This window comes from Macaca nemestrina, chromosome 3 (assembly GCF_043159975.1).
Source record: "Macaca nemestrina isolate mMacNem1 chromosome 3, mMacNem.hap1, whole genome shotgun sequence".
In the NCBI taxonomy this organism is placed as follows: Eukaryota; Metazoa; Chordata; class Mammalia; order Primates; family Cercopithecidae; genus Macaca; species Macaca nemestrina.
The window spans coordinates 50,334,792-50,359,392 of NC_092127.1; the positions used below are offsets into that span (position 1 = coordinate 50,334,792).

Consider the following 24,601-nt stretch of genomic DNA (forward strand, 5'->3'; position numbering starts at 1 on the left):
CCAGGATGGTCTCGATCTCTTGACTTCGTGATCTGCCCGCCTCGGCCTCTCAAAGTGCTGGGATTATAGGCACAAGCCACTGTGCCCAGCCTGGCTCATGAATTTTAATGTAACTTTATAAAGATTGTTAATATTCATAGATTAGTTTTCAAATCAACTAATCTGAACTTAACATTCTTTCTATTAAGAAATCAGGCTGAGCGTGGTGGCTCACGCCTGTAATCTCACCACTTTGGGAGGCTGAGGCGGGTGGATCACGAAGTCAGGAGATCGAGACCATCCTGCTAACATGGCGAAACCCCATCTCCACTAAAAATACAAAAAATTAGCTGGGCGTGGTGGCATGTGCCTGTAGTCCCAGATACTTGGGAGGCTAAGGCAGGAGACTCGCTTGAACCCAGAAGGTGGAGGTTGCGGTAAACCAAGATAGTGCCACTGCACTCCAGCCTGGGTGACACAGTGAGACTCTTATCTCAAAAAACAAACAAACAAGAAAACTAAAAAAAGAATCAAATGCATTTTTAAATGAGTTAAAATCTGATAAAGTTTTCATTCTTCTGACATCTAGGGCGTATACAAATCAATAAAGGTTGGTATGCATATTTCCTTTTAGGTAGTGAATTAGGATTAGGTTCATTTCTTATAAAATTGAAACTCAGATTACAGATACATGTAGGTTTTAAAGAAGAAGGTGACTGGGAAGAAAAGGAATACTTATAAGATGGCAGATTTGATTTGGTGAATTGGGGGAATTGAGATCTCTATAGAATACTTCCCTGTGTATGTCTAGGAAAACTTCATGGAATGCTCCTATATTATAATTTAGATTATGTCAGTGTAAAAAATGTTATAATTATATTTATTGGCTTGTTCTGACAGTTCTCTGCATGTTCTCATTGAAGTGTTTTTTCCCTTTTATTCCTAAATACCCATATGTATGTGTCCATATCATAAACAGTGTTCTATTGTCATTTGGGTTGGAGTACTAAAATCATATTATGATTTTCATGTAGCCATCTTTATTATTTTGTATATAAAAGAATTTCTCATTTTGTTAGTAGTGATTATGGGCTGTTTCTCCTTTTTGTAGACTAACAGTCTACATTTCCCTCATAGAGCTTATGTGTAACACTAATGTTCTCTTAAATTGTATAGGAGAGGCCAGGCGCTGTGGCTCACGCCTGTAATCCCAGCACTTTGGGAGGCCAAGGTGGGCAGATCATGAGGTCAGGAGATCGAGACCATCCTGGCTAACATGGTGAAACCCCGTCTCTACTAAAAATACAAAAAATTAGCCGGGCGTGGTGGTAGTCCCAGCTACTTGGGAGGCTGAGGCAGGAGAATGGTGTGAACCCGGGAGGCGGAGCTTGCACTGAGCCGAGATTGTGCCACTGCACTCCAGCCTGGGCGACAGAGCGAGACTCCGTCTCAAAAAAAAAAAAAAAAAAAAAAATTGTATAGGAGAAACCAAATATATTTTGAAACTTTAAAAATAGGCATATTCCTCTAAACATATAGTAAATTGATTGTGATAACAATTGCAGATTAGTAATGATAAAGAGACTTTGAAGAAGAGTGATGAAATATAAGTGAAGGATGGTCTTGATTCTGGCAGGTATAAAATATATTCCCCAGTGGCTGCAGACTCCATCAGTTCTAGGGGCCTGCTGGATAGATTGGTATGGTGAATAAGGGGAGGGAAGGAGTTTTTTGGATTCCCTGCAGGAGTTTGTAAGTGTTGATAGAAATCAGTTGATAGAAATCTTCTAAGAACGGACTAGGCTGGGCATGGTGGCTCATGCCTGTAATCCCAGCACTTTCGGAGGCTGAGGCGGGTGAATCACGAGGTCAGGAGTTCAAGACCAGCCTCATCAACATGGTAAAACCCTATCTCTACTACAAATACAAAAAATTAGCTGGGCGTGGTGGCACACGCCTGTAATCCCAGGCACTCAGGAGGCTGAGGCAGGAGAATTGCTTGAACCCGGGAGACAGAGGCAGTGAGATGAGATCGCACCACTGCATTACAGTGCACACAGCGAGACTCCATCTCAAAAAAAAAAAAAAAGACTGGACTAAGGTGACTGAGCTGTTTAGGATTTACCCCTTCATTTTTCACCTTAACAAATACTTGTTACTCTATTTATCCCCTTAACTTTCCAGTTTAGTTTGTGAGAGCAGGTTATGTCTGCATTTGTTATGTGCAAGGTACTGTTTTCAGCATGTTTCTTTTCAGGGGTGATTTAGTTGTGGAGATAAAAATCTATGTTATATTTAAAATACAAAACAGTCAAGAGTCAAATGAGTGTTGTTTATAAATTCAAAGGAATTTTCAGAAGAGGAAAGTTCAATTTACAGGATTAGGGAATTTTTTAGAGAAAGTAAAGGACACATGATAGGATTTAGGTGGACAAATAGGAGGTAGGTGAAATGCACTGTAAACTGAGGGAAATATAATTAATAAATGAGTAGACTATTGAAATTAAATGCTTGTTCAGAAGATCTTGAGTAAATAAGACATTGGCACGAGATTTCATTAAGAGCTATGACTAGATCGTGAATTAAATCTCAACAGTAATTAGGCATATAAGGAAGCAGAAAGACTTGGAAGGTTTTAAGTAGGAAATACTAGGGGGCCAGTACTTTGGGAGGCAGAGGCAGAGGTGGGAGGATCTCTTCAGGCCAGGAATTCAAGACGAGCCTGGACAACACAGTGAGACTCCATCTCTTAAAAAAAAGTTTAAAAAGTGGCCAGGTATGGTGGCGTGCACCTGTAGTCCTGGCTACTTGAGAGACTGAGGCCAGAGAATCCTTTGAGATTAGGTGTTTGAGGTTGCAGTGAGCTATGATTGTAGTACCACTGTGCTCCAGCCTGAGTGGCAGAGTGAGCCATGTCTCTAAAAAGAAAGTACCATGCAATTTTAGTATTTCAGTTGGATATAGGATTAATTGTAGGGGGAAAGATGAGACAGGAAGACTAGCTGTTGTAGTATGAGTTGAAGGATGACTTGAGAAATATTAAAACGAGGTAGTAGCAACAGGAACAGAAAGGGCTTGTATAAACTATACTACTATATATGATCTTACATGACATATAAGGGGGAGAGGCACAGTTAGGTAAAATATTCTGCTTTTTGACCCTTGGTGATGGTGATAATAGCACATATGATTTGAGGAAGGCAAGATTTTTGGTGAAGCAGATAAGTTTGGTAATAGTCATGATGATTTTGAGTTGAAGCAGAACATTTAAGGATGAATATTTAGGTATTTAAAGATGCACAAATGTGGTCGAGTGCAGTGGCTCATGCCTGTAATCCCAGCACTTTGGGAGGCCAAAGCAGGCGGATCACTTAAAGTCAGAAGTTCAAGAGCAGCCTGGCCAACATGGTGAAACCCCATCTCTACTAAAAATACAAAAATTAGCTGGGCGTGGTGGTACACACCTGTAATCCCAGCTACTCAGGAGGCTGAGGCAAGAGAATTGCCTGAACTGGGAGGCAGAGGTTGCAGTGAGCTGAGATCATGTCACTGCACTCGAGCCTGGGCGATAGAAACTCCATCTCAAAAACAAACAAAAAAGACGCATAAATGTGTAGTCAAAGTCCCATCACAAAAGAGATGGCATGCTCAAATTAGGATAATTTAAGGAATGTTTTAATAAAGGACTAGTTACAAACAGGCAAATATAAGGTAACCATAAGAGACAGTGCAGTACTGCAGACCAAGCAATAACTGCTGTTTCTGTCCTTTGGCTCATGGGCCAAGGGGAAGGAAGGGTTACCAGAATCCTGAAGAATAGGGCCCTGAACAGGGAGTCACCTTGGGAGATTCTGGAACCTTTGATCAAAGGACACAGCTAGCTGGAGGGCAATGCCTCTTCCAAATAATATCCTGCTAAGGTGCTCCATTGACTAAACCCAGTCTGAAGCCATGAGAGTCCCGCTGATGAAGTCAGTCTCCAGGGACAGAGAGCAAGGTGAAGAAGGGTGGAGAATAAATCTGGAGGAGCAAATGGAAGATATCTAGTACAACTGAAGCTTAGTAAAGAAAGGTCAGGGAGAAACTGATTTGGGAATCATCTTCATTTAAAGCTGCGGAAATAAATTAAATTTCCAAGAGGAAACGTATTTCAGAGATTTTTCCCAAGGAAGAAGATATGTAAATTCTATGTTTGTCTCTCTGTGATAGAGAACAAAGGACGTAGAATTAAGGAATTAACCTTAGAGAATGTTTGCATTTTAAAGAGTGCAGAAGAATCAGAGTAGTCAAATATGATAGAAAATCCTGGCCGGGCGCGGTGGTTCACGCCTGTAATCCCAGCACTTTGGGAGGCCGAGACGGGCGGATCACGAGGTCAGGAGATCGAGACCATCCTGGCTAACATGGTGAAACCCCGTCTCTACTAAAAAACACAAAAAACTAGCCGGGCGAGGTGGCGGGCGCCTGTAGTCCCAGCTACTCGGGAGGCTGAGGCAGGAGAATGGCCTGAACCCGGGAGGCGGAGCTTGCAGTGGGCTGAGATCCGGCCACTGCACTCCAGCTTGGGCGACAGAGCGAGACTCCGTCTCAAAAAAAAAAAAAAGAAAATCCTGGGTGGACTATTTCTGAGTTTGTTTGTTTTTTCCCTGTAAGTGGCTCTCTTTAGTAGGAAAGGGAAGAGTATTGACTTGGGTTAGTTAGTTCTGATTTAAAATTTCCCCTTTATCACTTACTTGGCAGTATTTAACCTTTTCAGAGTGTTTCACTGTCAGAAAATAGGAATTCAGGGTTGTGAAGATTACATAAAATAAATACATAAAGCACAGTGCTTGTAACAGAGTTTCTTTAATTTCATTAGCACCTTCCCTGTGACTTCAAGTATGGACAGGACTTTTATACATTAGAATGGAATATTGGTTTAACTTTGTTTATGTCTCTTGTGTTTTTCTCCTTCCTTTTGCTTCCACTTTAAAAAAAAACAAAAATGTTTTATACCTTCAGTTTATACTTTTTCCTTGTCATTCCTTCCTTGATTATTGTGCTCTGGCATCTCCATTTATCATTCTACTGAAGCTCTTTATCAGATTTCAGTGACCACTCTTCTGTCAAATTCAGTGACCCATAGAATCATCCAGAAGTAATCCTTCATAATCTTGCCTTCTTATCTGCTGAAACATTGTATTCTCCTAGTTATTTTTCTTACTGACCTTTGTATGGATTGTATTATTTATGCTTCAGAGTGTTTGCTCAATGACAGTTTCCTTCTATCTATAATGTGCTCAGGTAGGTATTAGCCATCCTTTAAGGCCCAACTACATGAAGATTTCCACAATGATTGTGGTCTACATTAAACATTCCCTTACCTGATCTGTTATACCATCTGGATTTAGGTACTTTCTTGTATTCTTTTATTATTTTTATCTATTATTGCTTATATTATTTTTGTTGTATATACTATACTCCTGTTGTTTTCCCAGTGAGTGTGTAAGCACCTTGAAGACGGAGACCATACTTTTTTCTTTTGTTGAATATACTGTTGAACATATAATAACTAGCTGGAAAATACAAATGGAAACAGATTGAGTTCTGAGTTAGTATTGTAGTATAATCAAGAACCATCTATGTAAAGTCAGACTTAAATTTCATTTTAAAAATCACAGTTGGTGTTCATCATTCTTGCTTATATCTAATAATTTGGATTTTTTTTTTTTTTTTTTTGAGGTGGAGTCTCACTGTGTCACCCAGGCTGGAGTGCAGTGGTGTGATCTCGGCTCACTGTAACCTCTGCCCCCTGGGTTCAAGCAATTCTCCTGCCTCAGCCTCCCAAGTGGCTGGGACTACAGGTGTGTGCCACTATGCCCAGATAATTTTTTTATTTTTAGTAGAGACGGGGTTTTACCATGTTGGTTGGCCAGGATGGTCTTGATCTCTTGACCTTGTGATCCGCCCGCCTCGGCCTCCCAAAGTGCTGGGATTACAGCCACCGCGCCCGGCCTTTGAATTTTTTTTTTTTTTTGAGACAGAGTCTCGCTCTCTCACCCAAGCTGGAGTGCAGTGGCGCGATCTCTGCTCACTGCAACCTCTGCCTCTTGGGTTCAAGCAATTCTCATGCCTCAGTCTCCTCAGTTGCTGGAATTACAGGCACTCGCCACCATGTCTGGCTAATTTTTGTATTTTTGGTAGAGATGGGGTTTCTCCTTGTTGTACAGGCTTATCTCGAACTCCTGACCTCATGCGATCTGCCTGCTTCAGCCTCCCAAAATGCTGGGATTACAGGCCTGATTTTTTTCTTAAAAGCAATGCATGCTTAATGGAAAAAATTGGAAAGTATTGCAAAGAATAAACAAACTGAAAATCATCACCCCTAATCTTACCAACAAGGAGACCATGATTGTTGCTTTTTTAAAAAACATTTCATTTTAGTCTTTTTTAAAAATATGCATTTTAATCATAATTAATATTATATAATACAAGCTTCCTGCTTCTGTCTTCTGACCACTTGGGGCAGGACTTTGCTCCTTAACCACGTATCAAGACATTAACGTTTAGTCTTATTAGTTAATTATCAAGAAACCTTAAACCATTTTTAGTGATCAACAAAATTGTGTTTACACATTAGTTGAAAAGATAGATGATGATGAGAATTTTTACATAATTCAACAGGAAAGCAGTACTTTTTAAAAGTAAAAATGAAAGTTTAGGTTTTTAAAATGCAGTTTAAAAAATAAAACCAGATTTCCTTCATGAAAAATAAGATAAGGAGCCAAATTTCTTTCTTGAAGACTCTCAGGACTAATTTGACTTCATGATGAGCTGTCATAACTTTTGTATTTGTTATACCATCAGAAATCCTCCCTGTGGCACAAAAGGACTCCTTTAATTAGAAAATATTGTTGCCACAGGGAGGTAGAAGATCGACATGAAAAACTGGGGATCTGAAAAGGAGCCCCTATCCTAGGATTACCTGAAGGTGAAACAGATTGAGCCAGAAGGAAGACAATGCTGGTAGGTTGGTTTTTAATTTATTAAAAATGTTTATACTTTTATATTTCATTAAAATTATTTCATCTACCTTTACCATATTTTTGTTTAAAGGGTGACAATGATTCCTCCTTAAGGAAGGAGAATATGATAATTTTTTTCCTCCAAGATAGTTTGCTGAGTTATCCCTTATCATGTTCTTAATATTTGTTTCTTTTTATAGATGAAGTCTGGGGCTATTTCATGCCTCTACTTCCTTGGAAGCTACTATTGACTGAACGTCTTCAAGGCATTTTTTTTTTTTTTTTTGTCATTTCTATTATTTTTGCTTCTAATTTACATATTTTCTTAGATTTTTAAAAAGTGTTTTTTCCCCCAATTATTTATTTTCTTGAGGTTAGCCTAGCCCTAAGTTTTCTAAAATGGTAAAATGTGAATCTTAAGTTAATTTAGTTTTTACTCTAGAATTGTTTGAATTGTAATTGTACTGTGATTTAGATCAGGCAGTATTATTAGATAAAATTTTTTAATACTTTAATAACTATCAGCCAGGTATAGTGGCTCAAGTCTGTAATCCCATCACTTTGGGAGGCCTAGGTCAGGAGTTCAAGATCAGCCTGGCCAACTTGGTGAAACCCCATCTCTACTAAAAAATACAAGAAATTAGCTGGGCATGGTGGTTGGACGCCTGTAGTCCCAGCAACTGGGGAGGCTGAGGCAAGAGAATTGCTTGAACCCAGGAGGCGGAGGTTGCAGTGAACTCAGATGGCACCACTGCACTCCAACCTGGACAACAGAGACAGACTCTGTCTCAAAAAACAAAACAAAACAAAAACAACAACAAAACTTTTTCATTTAGCCTGAGATGCTATCAATTGTAATAAACACTTTTATACCACTAAAGGAAAAAATGCTGCCAAATGTAAACTTTCTAAGGGACTATCAACTTTAAGATAGGTACTTATTTCAGAGATGTCAAATGTGAAAAATGTGTATCTTAGGATTAATGAAATATGATTTGCAATTATGAATCTTTCCTGAAACTCTCATTTACTGGGAATTAAACATTAAAATATGAGGCCTATGAAAAATGGGGGTGAGTTGTGGTATGGAAATCCATATGAGTGCTGAGTATGCTCTCTAAAATTTTTTTTTTTTTTTTTTGAGACCGAAGTTTCGCTCTGTTGCCAGACTGGAGTACAGTGGCGCGATCTCAGCTCACTGCAACCTCCTGGGTTCAAGCAATTCTCCTGCCTCAACCTCCTGAGTAGCAGAGATTGCAGGCGTGCACCAACATACCCAGCTAATTTTTGTATTTCTAGTAGAGACAGGGTTTCACCATGTTGGCCAGGATGGTCTCCATCTTCTGATCTCATGATCTGCCTGCCTTGGCCTCCCAAAATGCTGGGATTACAGGCGTGAGCAACCATGCCCAGCCTCTAAATTCTTTAATGTCTTTTAAGAGAGGATATTTAAATAAAAAAAATCATATAACCATATTGTTTAAAATTGTACAAAATAACCATAAGTTGTCAGATTATGGAGTATATAGAAAAAGAAAATCTTTTTTTAATATGACATATTTACTTCAATAGATTGTTATCCTAATTGAATATCACTTAATTAGTAGAACTTTGAGATCTAAAAAGAAAATGAAATGAAGCTTCTGCTTTTTAAACTGTCATTTAAAAACAGGATCCTTTAAGGGCTCGTTAAAATAGCACGATTTTTAGTACACTTGAATGTGTGTTTTACAGATTATTAATTATGTGAAGGAGAAAATAGTGGCCAAAAGCAAAGACCTACTCTGTCAATTAATAAAGCAGAAATGAAAAGGAATTATTTTATTTACTTTTAATTTTTGTTTTGTTTTGTTTTGAGACATGGTCTTTCTCTGTTACCCAGGCTGGAGTGTAGTGGGGCAATCTTGGCTCACTGCAACGTCTGCCTCCCGGGTTCAAGCAATTCTCCTGCCTCAGCCTCCTGAGTAGCTGGGATTACAGGTGTCCACCACCATGCCCGGCTGATTTTTGTATTTTTAGTAGAGACGGAGTTTCACCATGTTGGCCCGGCTGGTCTCAAACTCCTGACGTCAAGTGATCCGATCGGTCCTCCTTGGTCTCCCAAGGTACTGGGATTATAGGCATGAGCCATTGTGCTCTGCCAATTTTTTTTTTTTTTTTTGAGACAGGGTCTCTGTCACCAAGACTGGAGTGCAGTGGCACGATCTTGGTTCATTGCAAACTCTGCTTCCCAGGTTCAAGTGATTCTTCTGCCTCAGCCTCCCGAGTAGCTGGAATTACAGGCACCCACTACCATGCCCTCCTAGAGTGCTGGGATTATAGGCGTGAGCCCCTGCACCCAGCCAATTTTTTTTTTTTTTTTGAGACAGGGTCTCTCTTTGTCACCCAGGCTGGAGTGCAGTGGTATGATCATGGCTCACTGGAGCCTTGACCGTCCCAGCTCTAGTGCTCCTCCCACTTTAGCCTCCCTAGTAGCTGGGACTACAGGCAAACGCCACGACACTCAGCTAACTTTTTTATTATTTGCAGAGATAAGATCTCAGTATGTTGCCCAGGCTGGTCTCATACTACTGGGCTCAAGCAATTCTCCCCCCTTGACCTCCCACAATGCTGGGATTATAGGCATGAGCCACCCTGCCTGGATGAAAAGAAATGATTTTAAATGATGTTTGTATATCAAGAAACATCTGTTTTATGTAAAAGGAAAGAAAAGTATATCTAGACGATAGATCATTAAAAGATATTTGTTTGATTTTGGAAACTAGTAGCCATTCATTCCTTTGTATTTAGAGAGACTTTAAAAAGTTTTTTAATTTATCTTTTTTGAGACGGAGTTTTGTTCTGTCGCTCAGGCTGGAGTGCAGTGGTGCGATTCCGGCTCTCAGAAACCTCCACCTCCTGGTTCAGGCGATTCAGAGAGACTTTTTAAAGAAACATTAGTTAACTTTTAACTTTGCTATACAATAGTGTATCTAAATAATATAATTTTATTAATTCAGACTGAGGAGAAGGCTAAATCTGGATTACATAGAATTTTAAATGAGTAGCAAACAAGGTTACAAGTGTTGCCAAGCAGAGATAGATTTTAAGATTTTCTTAGATGTACAAATAGGAATGCTTTAACACATATCTCTAGGCAAATCCATACATCCATTCAGCCATCTGTCAGTGCTTACTGAGGACCTGCAGTGTCCCAGCCTCAGAGCTGAATATCTTGTGGTAAACAAGACCCTCTCTTTGCCCTCACCAGGCTTTCAGCTATGTATAGAAGATGAACAATTTATTAAACATGTTATTATGATAAAATGTGATGAGAATTATGATAGGATTAATTCAAAGGTTATGGCTGTAAACAGCAGGAGAATGCCTTCCTGAGGATGTGACATCTGAAGTAATTATCCAGGCGGAGAATAGCGAGGTTGAAAGTCTGGAGGAAGAAAAACAAGGCTTATTTGAGTTGCTGAAAGAGATTCAATAGGGTTAGAGTATGAATTATGAGAAGGAAAGGGGATTAAAATGAGGTATAAGAGGCGAAAAAGAAAAAAATCTTATTGCTGAGGGCTTTTAAAGCTTTTTATCTGATTCTTGGATCATATAAGTCTAAAGGGCAGTGAGGAGCCTTTTAAAAGTTTTGAGCAGTTTTGAAAAATACAAATTTAGTTTTTTTCAAAATAGTAAGTGCTGTAAATGGAAAAAGGAATAGGACAGTCAAAGAATTACTTGAAGTCTGAACTCGTTGGTTTCTCATTCATAGCTCCCTGATATCTAGCTAACTGTTCTTATTCATCTTCTACTAAGTTGGCTACCTCTCCAGATTTGGGGTATAAGTATGTTCATTGCCTACACTAAGCTAAAAGTAGTAGAGATTAAGATAGTTGCTCAGCCAGCCTTTCTTTTTGGAGTTAACAAGGTAGGTGCTTTGTACAGTGCTGTTTCAGGAGGAGGAATCATTGTCCCTTATCCATTGTCCATGCCCATTTGTGTAAACTTGTGGGTTTTTCCAGGACCTGGGCGAGACTCCAAACAGCAAGTCCTGATTGAATGCCATGCCTATTTGTTGAATTTGTTAGGTATTTATCTAGGCTGGTGGTCTTTAAGTCAATTGTGTAATAGGAATATTACTTTATATTGAGACCTTGTCTGTATGCGGGGGGAGGAAAAAGGCTTGTATGGTGGCATGGACCTGTAGTCCCAGCTACTCCTTGCAGTCCCAGGAGTTCAAGGCTGCATTGAGCTGTGATGGCTCCACTGCTCTAGCCTGGGCAAACAAGCAAGACCCTGTCTCCAAAAAAAAAAAAAAAAAAAAAAAGTATATTATTTTGATCATTTGTACTAGACAGCATAAGTTAATATATTTCTTTTGGTCTTGATGTCTTTGAGGACTAACTTATAAGTAAAAGTTATCTTGAAACTCTTTGTGTGTTTTCAGCACCGCATACAAACAACTGCTGGTTTTTATGTCCACTGGCATCATCGACAGTGTTCTAGGCTTCAGGTGTCATAATAGATACCATAAAGAGAAGTATATACAGAAGAGCTATGATTTGAGCCTTTACAACTAAATATATATAAAAGGGCTTTATAATGGATTTTTTCTTTTTAAAAAATGTAATACACAATATTTAGAATATTAAACTGAAAAATTCAACTAATATTAATTACAAATTAATAAAATATTGGCAGCAGTGTTAATTTAAATACATCTTATTTTCCCCTTTCCTTCTTCCTTAAGATAATTACTATCCTGTTTATTAATGATATAATGGAATATTTACAATAGAAGTATGGAATATTCCAGATATGTGTGCTTTTTAATTGCCAAAAAGAAGTGACCTTTTAGTTTAACAACAATTTATTTTGGAGTAGGTTGGCCTATTAATGACAAGTTCTCATTTTTATGGGGATTTAGATAAAGATTCAAATCATAGCTCCTAAGCAGTGCAGTTATTTAAGATGGAATGAGAGGTTGTGAGTATCTTTACAACTGGAGATTTTAAAGCATGAACTAGAATGCCACTTAGGGATGTTGTAAAGGGAATTCAAGTGTCAGGTAGGTATTCAAACTAGGTTTCTTTTGTAATTTTCAATTGTGAGATGCTGTTTATAACTTCATTCTGTAAAAGCATGAAAAAACATGATTGTCTATGATATGGTTATCAGTTCAGTCTCCTGATTAGAAAGGTGTCCCATGAAACAAAGATTAGTTTTTTTTAGTACTCAGGTTTTATCTTTAGTTAGTTTTATTCCATAGTCATTCTCAAACATTTTGTCCCTGGATAGCTGCCTTATAGATGTCTGTCTTTGGTCACAACAGGAATTGGGCAAGAAAATGTGACATAAGCCCATCATGTTGTTTTGGGGGAAGGACAAGGACCCCAGAGCATGTGCTCTGCTTATGGTCAGCAGCTTTATCTTATTTTGCCACTTAAAGAGTCTTAATCTTATTATTGTGTTTAGGTAGTTTTTTCTTTTATACCAATAGCACAGACATAGCTTTGAGTGTAAATTGCTTAAAAGTTTTTCTGATTAGTTGATATGGCTAGTACTTAGAAGATGCTTACATCAAAAAATAGCATTCTTTTTCAAAGCAATTTCTAATATACAATATTAATTATTAGACAAAAATATTTTTTAATGTTTCTTTTTATTTTAGATTCAGGGGGTACATGTGCAGGTTTGTTACGAGAGTATACTGCATGATGCTGAGGTTTGGGCTTCTATTGATCCCATCACCCAGATAGTGAACACAGTACACGTGGGAAGTTTGAAAAACATCCTTGCTCGCTTCTCCCTCCCTCCCTTCCTCCCTCCCTTCCTCCCTCCCTTCTTTTGGAATCCCCAGTGACTGTTATTCCCATCTTTATGTCTTATATGAACCCAAAATTTAGCTCCCACTTATAAGTGTGATATGTGGGTTTTTGTCTGTGCGTTAGCCTCTGGCTGCATCCATGTTGCTACAAAGGACACAATTTCATTTTTTATGGCTACGAAAAATGGGGTTTTGATTAAATAAATTTAGAAAATGCTGGGTGAAGGAAAATTAAACAGATTTATTTACAGGAAGACTTCTCAGATATTTTAATATGCAAATGTGAATTATGATTCTAAAGAAGAGGTATTTCTTTTAAGAGATTATCTCTTAAGACTAAATGTCTTATAGAACAGCCTTATACCTTTACAGTAGGACCACCTGGCTTGTTAGTACTAGTTTGGCACAGTCATAAATAGCCAAGGGACTAAAATTCTCGTTTAATAAACTGTATTATATTTCGCTGTTTACCTCATTAAGTCTGCTACTTCTTAATGCTGCTTGTCTCATGCCATGGTAGTGCATTTTTCCCAACAAGGTTTTAATTTTTTAATTTTGTAAATCAGACAGTTAAATACTGTGGATTAGGAGTACTGGCCAGACCGCAAGTTGTCTTACATTAGTGACCAGAAATAATTGTTGGACCAAGAAACTAAAATGTTGTTAGCTTTACTTTTTGAATTTATTGAAGCATCTTCCTGCAAAAAAAAAAATAAAGTTAGATTTATACCAGCAGGTTATTTTTGGCAATGATGCTTGTTTACTATGCTCTCCTTAAGGTATATGAGTGCTTTTTCAGGGAGATAACATAGTGTCTTTGGCAGAAGGTATTTTCCATGATGTTTTTCTTTAAATAAAGAAGAGTTACTATGATGCCTCCTAATTCAATCATTGCATCAGAGTTACTCTAACAGTTCTGGACACAGGGCAGCAAGCATACTTACTTATTTGGGCCCACCATCTTAAAATGTTCAGATGTGTGAGTTTGAAGGTTGTTCTCTTCTCCTCATTTGAGTTTTCTGTGACCTTCCTTAACAACCAGTTCCTCAATTATTTGATCTTTTCTTATTCTCTTTTTTTTTTTTTTTTTTTGAGACGGAGTCTCGCTCTGTCGCCCAGCGCGATCTCGGCTCACTGCAAGCTCCGCCTCCCGGGTTCACGCCATTCTCCTGCCTCAGCCTCCCTAGTAGCTGGGACTACAGGCGCCCACAACCGCGCCCGGCTAATTTTTTGTATTTTTAGTAGAGACGGGGTTTCACCGTGGTCTCGATCTCCTGACCTTGTGATCCGCCCGCCTCGGCCTCCCAAAGTGCTGGGATTACAGGCGTGAGCCACCGCGCCCGGCTGATCTTTTCTTATTTTCTACCCATGGACATTTACCTGTTTAATGAAGACAAGTCTGTTCTCAGAGCAGGGTATGTTTTGTTGCCTTTCTATCCATTAACCACCTCCCCACAACCCTACTCTGCTATTTTGAGTGTGCTTTTTAGTCATTCTATGACATTTTTAGAAAGCACAGATTTTTTTTTTTTTTTTAAAGAATATGAATGGATTTTAGGGTAATCTAGTCCACCTCTTCAAAAGAGCTAGTTAGCAATGGAGCAGGTCCAGAAACCCTAGTCTCCTGATTCCTAGGACAGGACTGTTTCTGTCCTAGAGTGCTGCTTTGGGGCCTGAGAGATTCTGTAGTTTTTGTTTTTTAATAAGCTTCCATAACATAGTTATTAATAAAATGTTCTGAATTTTTATTTCACTACCAGAAATCAAAAGAGAATTGTGTCTCCCTTCTATCATTAATTTAATTTGTATAACCTTGAGGAAGCCACTTACTTTCTGTTAGTACGAGTTTCCTCATCTGCAAAATGAAGAATACAGTAATTATCTCTCACTGTTCTGAAAACTAATAATAAGGTATTCACAGTGTTAAGCATGGTGCCTGGCATGAAGAAAGCTCAATGCATTCTTCATACTGCTGCTAGTGTAAGTTTCCTAAAATGTTCTTTGATTGTAATTTTCTTTTTAAAAAAATTTAATGACAGCCTATCATCGACAAATTGATTGTCATTTTCTTTTATAAAGCCCTTGTATTATCATGACAGTCTGGATAAAATCAAATGCCTTAAAAGATACACAAGACCTTTATATATTATCGTTCTCACTTTTTCAGTTATATCTCTTACCATGCCTTTTTTTTTTTTTTCCTTCTCTTCTCCTGGCTCTCTGGCTTCCACAACTTGGTAAGGTTTACACTTTGCCTAAAAAGCCAGCCCCTCTTGTTTTTATCTGTGATCAGACATTTCTTTAGGAAGGATTTCTTGATCTTTCCAGTATTTATCAGTTTTATCATGTGGTGCTGTCCCATACTTGTGAGAGTTGTTATATTATATTTGGTATGTGTATCATATTACCTTTCCACCATTCACACATTTCTAAATCTAGAATACCCAAATGTTTACTACAAGAAGATTAAGGGACTTACTAATAGAAGTCTGTTTAGCTATTGAGAGACACTTTTATTTAATTCCCCTAAAATGTGAAAATTCCCTGATTGTGTGGTAAAGATGCCTCTCTGTCTCTTTTAACTATAGTTATTAACTGTTGATTGTTATTACCCTTAGTGTTGTGTTTTATTTTGATTTTTTTTTTGTATTTTAAAAATTGGTTTATAATCGTTGTACATATTTTGGGCATAGGTATGATATTTTGATACACATACCACATATATATATTTTTTATATATATAAAATGTGTAATGATAAAGTTGGAGTAATTGGGATATCCATCACCTCACACATTTATTGTTTTGTTTTAACAAGAGGTTTTTAACACAAATATGTTTCAAGGAGGTGGTGGTGGGGGTGAAGAGGGTAGTTGTCTGTGAATGTCTTTATTTATAAAGAGGCCTGTCACTCAGAGGGGGTCAATAGAACTTTTAATAGCTCTTACCTGTTAAATTTTGTAAGGTTTTCCTTTGTTTTTTTCTTTTTTAAAATTCAGTGGTCAGTTCTTAGATTGTAAGGTTTTTCAACCTTTTTGTGTCTTGAACCTTTTTGGCCATAGGGTGAATCCCATGAACTTTCAGAGCATTGTTTTAAAATATAAAGTAAAATATCTAGGATTAAAAAGAAACCATATATATTGAAATATAGTTATCAAGACTGGGCATGGTAGCACACGCCTGTAATCCCAGCACTTTGGGGGGCCGAGGCAGGTGGAACACCTGAGGTCAGGAATTCGCAACCAGCCTGAGTAACATGGTAAAACCCCTTCGCTACTAAATTAAAAAAAAAAAAAAAATAGCCAGTTATGGTGGCGCATGTCTGAGCTGCTTGGGAGGCTGAGACAGGAGAATCACTTGTACCTGGGAGGCGGAGGTTGCAGTGAACCGAGTTCGTGCCATTGCACCCCAGCCTGGGCAACAAGAGCAAAACTCTGTCTCAAAAAAAAAAAAAAAAAAAGTTATCAGACTGTTTTAAATTGTGATATATATCAATGCATGTGCTTCTGTATTAATATATTAAATAATGAAATCTAGTGGCAGATATAATTTACTGCTATAATTTCAAAGTAGTGATGACCATAAATTATATAGAGCGAGACCCTGTCTCAAAAAAAAAAAAAAAAAACTGTAATAAGATATGAAAATATCTATGATTTATATTGGTCATGAAATCACAGATACTACTAAAACAACTGTGGTTTGTGCTTTTATTTAAAAGTAATGAGCTAAATTTCAGTTGGAAGCTAAAAATCTATTGTTCCCAAGTCTCATCCATGTATTATTTTAACTGTCATCTACCTTTTTCATCATCCTTTCTTCCTCTATGTTCTGCCCTACTTCCATTCTCTTTTCCCTAATAGTCCATAGTAGGGATCTGAAAGCCAGTTTAAATATGTCACATTTTAAGTATAGTTTTATGATCCCTGCTGTATTCTTTTTTTTAAAGGAAAAAAAGCCTCTCAAATATGTAGTGGTAGTTTTTCATATTCATTAATGGAGTGACAGTTTAATTTCTTTGGCTGAGCATTTAATATATCTCTTCAAATGTTTATTAAATATTTTAATGACCTCTTTGTTGGTTTGAGATCCTTTCTATCTCCATGACAAAAATTTCCATGGCCAATGGTTCTTAAACTTAAGCATACATAAGAATTATCAGAAGGGCTTGTTAAAATACAGAGTGTTGGACCTATCCCTAGGATTTCTGATTCAGTGGATCTGTGGTAGAACTGGAGAATTTGCATTTCTAACAAGTCCCCAGGTGATAGGGCTGCTGCTGGCCAGGGATCGTTATTATTAAAAGATAGTGAGTAGAAAAACAAACTGTTTGTCTCACTATACTCTCAACAGTTAACACACAAGACCTCTGGAACTTCTGATTACCATGAAGTGTGTGGGATTTCTCCCGACCAATAAACGGGTCAGTCAGTTCTGTAGTAGACACCAGCTGGGTGTCCTCTAATTCAGTTCAATTCTGACACTCTCTGCCTGGAGATAGCATCAGATCCTCTGAGAAACACATTTACCAGTTTATCATAAAGGATATTTAAAGGATACAAATGAAGAAATGCATAGGGCGTGAAATAGGGGGAAGGGTCATGGAGGTCCCATGCCCTCACTGGGCATGCCACGCTCCAGAAACCTCCACATGTTCAGCTATCTGGAAAGTCTCTGAACTTATTCCTTTTGGGTTTTTATGGAAGCTTCATTAAGTAGGCATGATTGATAAAGTAATTGGCTGTTGGTGGTTGACTTAAACCTTCAGGTTTCCTGAAGGCCCAGAGGTTGGGAGTGGGGCTGAAAGTCCCAACCCTATAATCCTGCCTTGGTCTTTCTGGTGATCAGCCCCCATCCTGAAGATACCTAGGGGCTGGCAGCCATTAGTCAATCTTTGGCACACAAAAGGACACTTACTACTTTGGAGATTCCAAGGATTTTAGGACTTGTATGCCAGGAAATGGGGAGCAAGACTAAATAAATTTATTTCACACATATTTCACAATATCACAGCTAGAACTTGGGAGATTTTCTTATCACTAGATGAGCTTGCAAAAGATCACAAGAAAGTTTTACATCAAAAAGAAAAGATTAGCCTGGGCAATATGGCAAAACCCCATCTCTACAAAAAAATACAAAAATTAGTCGGGCATAGTGGCAGATGCCTGCAGTCCCAGCTAGTTGGAGGCTGAGGTGGGCAGATTGCTTGTACTTGGCAGGTCAAGACTTCAGTGAGCTGTGATTGTGACACTGCATTGTGACAGAGCGAGACCCTGTCTCGGGGGGAAACAAAACAAAACAAAACAAAAAAAACCATTTATGTCTCTGATCTAGTTAGCAAAAAGATACTTCTTTTTTTTTGGAGAAGGAGTCTCGCTCTGTCACCTAGGCTGGAGTGTAGTGGCACGATCTCAGCTCACTGCAACCTCCGCCTCCTGGGTTCAAGCAATTCTGCCTCAGCCTCCCGAGTAGCTGGGATTACAGGTGCCCGCCACCATGCCCAGCTAATTTTTGTAGAGATGGGGTTTCACCATCTCAGCCAGGCTGGTCTCAAACTCCTGACCTCAGGTGATCCGCCTGGCTGATACTTCTTATATATGGTGTTTGACAAGTCTTACAGGAAAATCTGAATTTTTTTCCCCATATCACCTTTACTCTGATATGTAATAGTTGGAAAATAAAGGCAAGATTTAGAATAATTACTGAGAATGAAAAAATTCTTTTGAAGAGGAAACCAAGAACTTGGTTCAAGAGGTGAAAGAAATTAAAAGGTGGTAATTTCTTTTTGAGACATTTACTTTCTTGAATAAACTTGGCATCCTTTTTTTTTTTTTAATTTAAATTTTTTCTCTAGGGACATTGGTCTACAGTTTGTATCTCGGTTTACAACATTAAGCTTCTTTCATTTTGTTTGGAAAAATAAGGCTGGCAGAATTACATTTGTTTTTAATTCCATTGCTAATATTAAAGACTTAGGAGGCTATCAGATGCAAGTTATTTACTTGAGACGAGAAGCACTGATTATTTTGGCTAGGCTTCATCTGAAGGCCTATGTTCTGGGAAGAGAGGCCTCCATAAAAAAGGAAGAACTTTTAGTGACCTTTATCCTGGAGAATAAAAGTAAAGATCAGAAGCCACTGCATTCGGCCGGGCGCGGTGGCTCACGCCTGTAATCCCAACACTTTGGGAGGCCGAGGCGGGCGGATCACAAGGTCAGGAGATCGAGACCACGGTGAAACCCCGTCTCTACTAAAAATACAAAAAATTAGCCGGGCGCGGTTGTGGGCGCCTGTAGTCCCAGCTACTCGGGAGGCTGAGGCAGGAGAATGGCGTGAACCCGGGAGGCGGAGCTTGCAGTGAGCCGAGATCGCGCCACTGCACTCCAGCCTGGGCTGGGCGACAGAGCGAGACTCCGTCTCAAAAAAAAAAAAAAAAAAAAAGAAGCCACTGCATTCAGTTTACCATCTTACAAAAGGAGTCAAGTATTGTATAGGTCAGAGACCACTATTGTAAGATCATATAAGTCCTATGTCTAATTTTGTTATCCTCTGTTTCTCCATAATAATTAGTATCAAGTGCTTTACAAAAAGAATCCCCATATACTTGTTTTTGGAGGCCACAAGAAGTGGGGAGGCTCATGAGAGACTCCAGTTAATTCTGCAACTAGTCTTAGGGGAAACAGAACTCCAAAAAATAGAATAGCTGAAAGGAGAAGAAAGTAGACTGAATTCTTGTGCTTATCAGAGGAAGAACAAAAGAATGAGTTGTCCTGGATCTGAGACCATTAGTGGGGTTACCTGAGATGACCTGTGATGTGTGTGGCACTGTGTTCTTTTTATGTGAACTAGAACAAGAAATTAGATATGGCCCCTCCTGTAAAGAAGCTCACTCGTTTGTGGGGAAAATATATAAGGAAACAATTCTTTATAACCTAAGGTTTAATAATATTAGTGTTATAAGAGTGAAGGAGAGAGATCTTAGCTATTGTGATGGGAAGTTTACATTTTAGTTGAGTTTGGGAGGATAAATAAAATTTCATTTCGAAGAAAAGAATTTTCTAGTTGAGAAGTCATTCATTTATACCTTTTCCTACCTTCTCCCAGTCCATTACCATATCATGTTAATTTTGCCTCCGAAGTATACCTTGAGTCTTCCCATCTTCATTGCTACTAGGCTAGTTCACTCTGTAGTTTTTTTTACATGAGCTATGTTGATGGCCTTTGGCCTTCTAATCAGCCTTTCTGTTTTCATTATTGCCTCTTCCTCCTACCTCCAGCAATCTGTGCTCACCATAGTAGCCAAAGTGATTTAAAATATAAATTTGTAAGTGGAATAGTGATACTCCCTACCTAAAATCTTTCAGTGGATTCTAATTGCACTTAAGATAAAATTCAGGAGTATTTTAAAATTGTTTTCACTTAATTTTTATTTTTTTCTGTATTTCAATGGATGCAGTTAAAAAAAATTTTTTTTTAAAGAGATACGGTCTTGTTATGATGCCCAAGCTGGAACATAGTGGTTATGCACAGGTGCAGTCCCACTACTCATCAGGACAGGAGTTTTGACTTGCTCTGTTTCTGTCCTGGTCTGGTTCACCTCTCCGTAGGCAACCTTGTGGTCCCTCACGTTTATGCCACACTTAGTGCAGATACCCAATTGACTTAGTGCACTATAGCCCAGAATTTCTGGACTCAGGCGATCCTCTTGTCTCAGCCTCCCAACTAGCTGGGACCACAGGCATGTGCTGCTGCGCCTGGCAGGAGTTTTTAACATGGTCTTTAAGACACTGAATAATTTGGTTTCATCTAGAAACAATAATAATAGCAACCCCCCAAAAAAGGAAAAAAAAAAAAAAAGCTCTAACCTTTAAAGTTTCTTTACTATATTGCCAGGAATTGTTTTTAGGGTTTTACATATTAACATACATATTTCACACTCTCAACAACCCTAGGCCGAATAACTTTTCCAAGGCTAGATAGCTATTTAAGTGGTAGAAGCAAGGATTTAACCCAGAGCCCAAGCTCAAGCATTGTACTCTGATGAATTATATAATATCCCTTCCCCTCACAATATAAATTATTGTAATCACAGTGCTCCTTTCATCCTTCCATTAATCCAAACTCTTGACCTCCACAGGGTGTTCATGCATGCCATTTTCTGTCTGGAGTAGATTACTTTCTAGTTTTCAATTTCTAACTCCTGGTTGTCCTTTAGATTATAGTTTAAATGTCACTTTCTCACAGAGAAAGAGGCCTTGGCTGATATTCTTAAATCTCAATTAGGACTGTTCTGTTATTTTTTATCATAGCCCTCCATTCTTTAATGTGTTTTATTGTTAGCACCTACAACTTTTGATGCATTCAGTTCCCACCATTAGGTAGTAAATACCTTCCAAGAAATTCAAATCACATAAAACCTGGCATTAATGTGAGGTTAATGAAATGGCCCGGGTCAGTCTGGGTATAGGAGGAAGAGGTGTGTGTATGAAATGGGTTCCAGAATTCAGACTAAGGTATCCAAAATCAGTCTAAGGTCCAGCTGTGGTTTGGTGCCACCTGGTGGTAGTTGTGTACTCCTGTGACTGCTTTTTGAGGATAGGATGGAAGATGGGAGCCAATTATCAGTTGCCTTACCTGAATTCATGTATTCAGGAAGTTTTACTCGACTATATTTATATTTGTGCTCGTTTGCTTAATGTTTCCACACTGTGCTCCATAAAGTCAGAGACTATATCCATTGTGTTTTCTGGAATTTCTCAGGGCCAGGAACCCAGTAGGTTTTCAATAAAATATTTGTTTATTGAATGAGAACACATCATGAACCAGAATGGATTGCCAAGAACTTTGTATTTTATTTAGAGACTGCCCATCAGTGTAGTTTAACTAGAGTTTAGGCTACATAGACAGGTATGGTTGAGAGATAATGCTAGACAGGTAAAGGTACAGTAGGACTGGATTGTGATGGCCCTTGAATAAAATAGGAACTGTATGAAACATTATTTGGAAAAGATGAGAAGTGAAAAGAGGGACATTTATCTTAAACATCCAGAACATAGAAGATGTAGCTTTCAAAATAATAACTTTGGGATAGGTTAGGGAGTAAACTTTACCAATTTAACAAAAGGCAACAAAGGAGAATAAAATGATGGAATAGAAATAATAAGTCAAGATAGTAGAAGTAAGTACAAAATATATCAGAAATTATATTAAAATTATTGCGATCACAAGACAATAACTTGTGTTATTTATAATAGATGCATAAAGCAAAATTAAATGAGTGGAAACAGCTGATATGTAACAGATAAACCAAAATTAAGTTTTAAAAATAGAAAAATATGTTTACCAGAAAAATACTAATCAAAGGGAGCAGGTATAATAAAATACAATTTAGGGTGAACATTTTTAATTGGGACAGAGAGATACTCTTTATATTGCTAAAAGGAACAATCTAGAAGACAAAATCATCATAAACTTATATGCATCTAGCAACACAGCCTTGAAACACCACTTAAAACAAAAATTTTTAGGAAAACTAGACATGTCTACAAAATAGTGGGAGGTCTTTGTCAAAGTGGAAAAAATCAAGCATATACAAAATTAAAAATGGTATCAAAGAATTCAACTACAAAGGGCTTAACAAACTTTGTAAATTGGAGATATATAGGACATTGTACCTAACCTAATAGAAACTTAAACATTTTTTAGTTATATGTAAGTCAGTTTTTAAACATGTACTATTCCATAGAGGAATATTAATAATGTCTAGAAAATCAGTATCATACAAAATATGTTATTTCAGCCAGGCATGGTGGCTCATGCCCATAATCCTAGTGCTTTGGGAGGCCGAGGCGGGAGAATCACTTGAGGCCAGGAGTTTGAGGCCAGGCAGGACAATATAATGAGACTCTGTGTAAAAAATAAATCAGCTGGGCATGGTGGCACTCACCTATAGGACACATTACACTCCAGCCTGAGTGACAGCCAGACCTTCTCTCTAAAAAGAAAATCAAATAAATATTTGGTCATGATGCAAGAATATTAGAAAACAATGAAAAGACAATCAAAGTACTTAATAATATTGGAAACTAAAAATTAGTGGACCAAAGAAGAAATGAAAATGTTAAAATACTTATGGCTAAATAACATTGAAAGCATTCCATTTTTTTTTTCTTTTCTTTTTCTGTTTTTTTGTTTTGTTTTGTTTTGTTTTTTTGTTTTTTTTTTGAGACAGAGTCTTGCTCTGTCGACCAGGCTGGAGTGCAGTGGCGTGATCTTGGCTCATTGCAACCTTTGCCTCCTGGGTTCAAGCGATTCTCCTGCTTCAGCCTCCTGAGTAGCTGGGATTATGGGCACATGCCACCACACCTGGCTAATTTTTGTATTTTTAGTAGAGATGGGGTTTCACCCATATTGGCCAGGCTGGTCTTGAACTCCTGACCTCAAGTGATCTGCCAGCCTTGACCTCCCAAAATGCTGGGATTGCAGGCATGAGCCACCATGCCCAGCCAATTATAGCTACAAATATTCTAAATAACGAATAGCAAATGAAATCCATCATTGATTTAAAAATACATAATGACTAAATTCATAATAGGAAGGCAAAGGTGGCTATATATTAAAAAGTTAATTATTGTAGTAGCCATGTGACTAGATTAAAGGAGAAAACTCCTGTAATCATCTCTATAGATTCAAACAAACATTTGTTAAAATGTAAAATCCGGGCCAGGCGTGGTGGCTCAAGCCTGTAATCCCAGCACTTTGGGAGGCCGAGGAGGGCGGATCACAAGGTCAGAAGATCGAGACCATCCTGGCTAACACGGTGAAACCCCTTCTCTACTAAAAATGCAAAAAATTAGCCAGGCGTGGTGGTGGGTGCCTGTAGTCCCAGCTACTCGGGAGGCTGAGGCCAGAGAATGGCGTGAACCCGGGAGGTGGAGCTTGCAGTGAGCTGAGATCGTGCCACTGCACTCCAGCCTGGGTGGCAGAGTGAGACTCTGTATAAAAAAAAAAAAAAAAAAAAATTAAAATCTGCTGAGGATAAAAGACTCTTAATCTGTATTGGCACCTGATAAAGAGTACATACTAAAAATCTATAGCAGGCTGGCACAGTGGCTCACGTCTGTAATTCCAGCACTTTGGGAGGCCGAGGTGAGCAGATCATTTGAGATCGGGAGTTTTGAGACCAACCTGGCCAACATGGTGAAACTCTGTCTCTGCTGAAAATACAAAAATTAGCTGGGCGTGGTGTTGCATACCTGTAATCCCAACTACTTGGGAGGCTGAGGTGCGAGAATTGCTTGAATCTGGGAGATGGAGGTTGCAGTGAGCTGAGACCGTGCCACTGCACTCTAGCCTGGGCAACAGAACAAGACTGTCTCAAAAAAAAAAAAAAAAAAATCTATAGCAAAATCATGCTTAATAGAGAAAGAAGATGCCAGCTATCAACTTTACTAACTAGAATTATTATTGGATGTCCTAGCCAATGCAATAAGACAGGGAAAAAAAAAGACATAAAGATCAGAATAGAAGAAACAAAATTGTTATTATTTACAGATGACTTAATTAACACATAAAATTTAAGAGATGATCCAGATAAACTGTTAACATTGCTAAGAAGTTTTATCGAGTTTGCCGTAGGCAGGAGCAATAATCAATAAGAAGTGAAACAAAAATCCCATTGAACATAGTAAAAAAAAAAAACCACCCTTTACTAGGGAGCTAAGAATAACTCTAAGATATATAAAGATAAATAAAGAAATCTAAAATTAGATCCCTATTTCATATCCCCTCATTTTATTCATTTTTAAAAATG

General features: G+C 38.2%; 1 protein-coding gene across 12 annotated transcripts in view; it reads left to right on the forward strand.

Moving 5' to 3' along the window:
* The window catches only part of LOC105493260 (E74 like ETS transcription factor 2), a 135,128-nt gene that overhangs the window by 65,561 nt on the left and 44,966 nt on the right, over positions 1–24,601 (forward strand). For 2 of the 12 annotated variants that reach the window (XM_071093022.1, XM_071093021.1), the window contains exon 5: positions 6,826–6,984. The exons of 8 other annotated variants lie outside the window; for them this stretch is intronic. The gene's annotated coding sequence lies outside the window, so the exon portion shown is untranslated. The remainder of the gene's footprint in view (positions 1–6,825; positions 6,985–24,601) is intronic. 2 more of the 12 variants (XM_071093023.1, XM_011760782.3) reach the window with 1 other exon arrangement.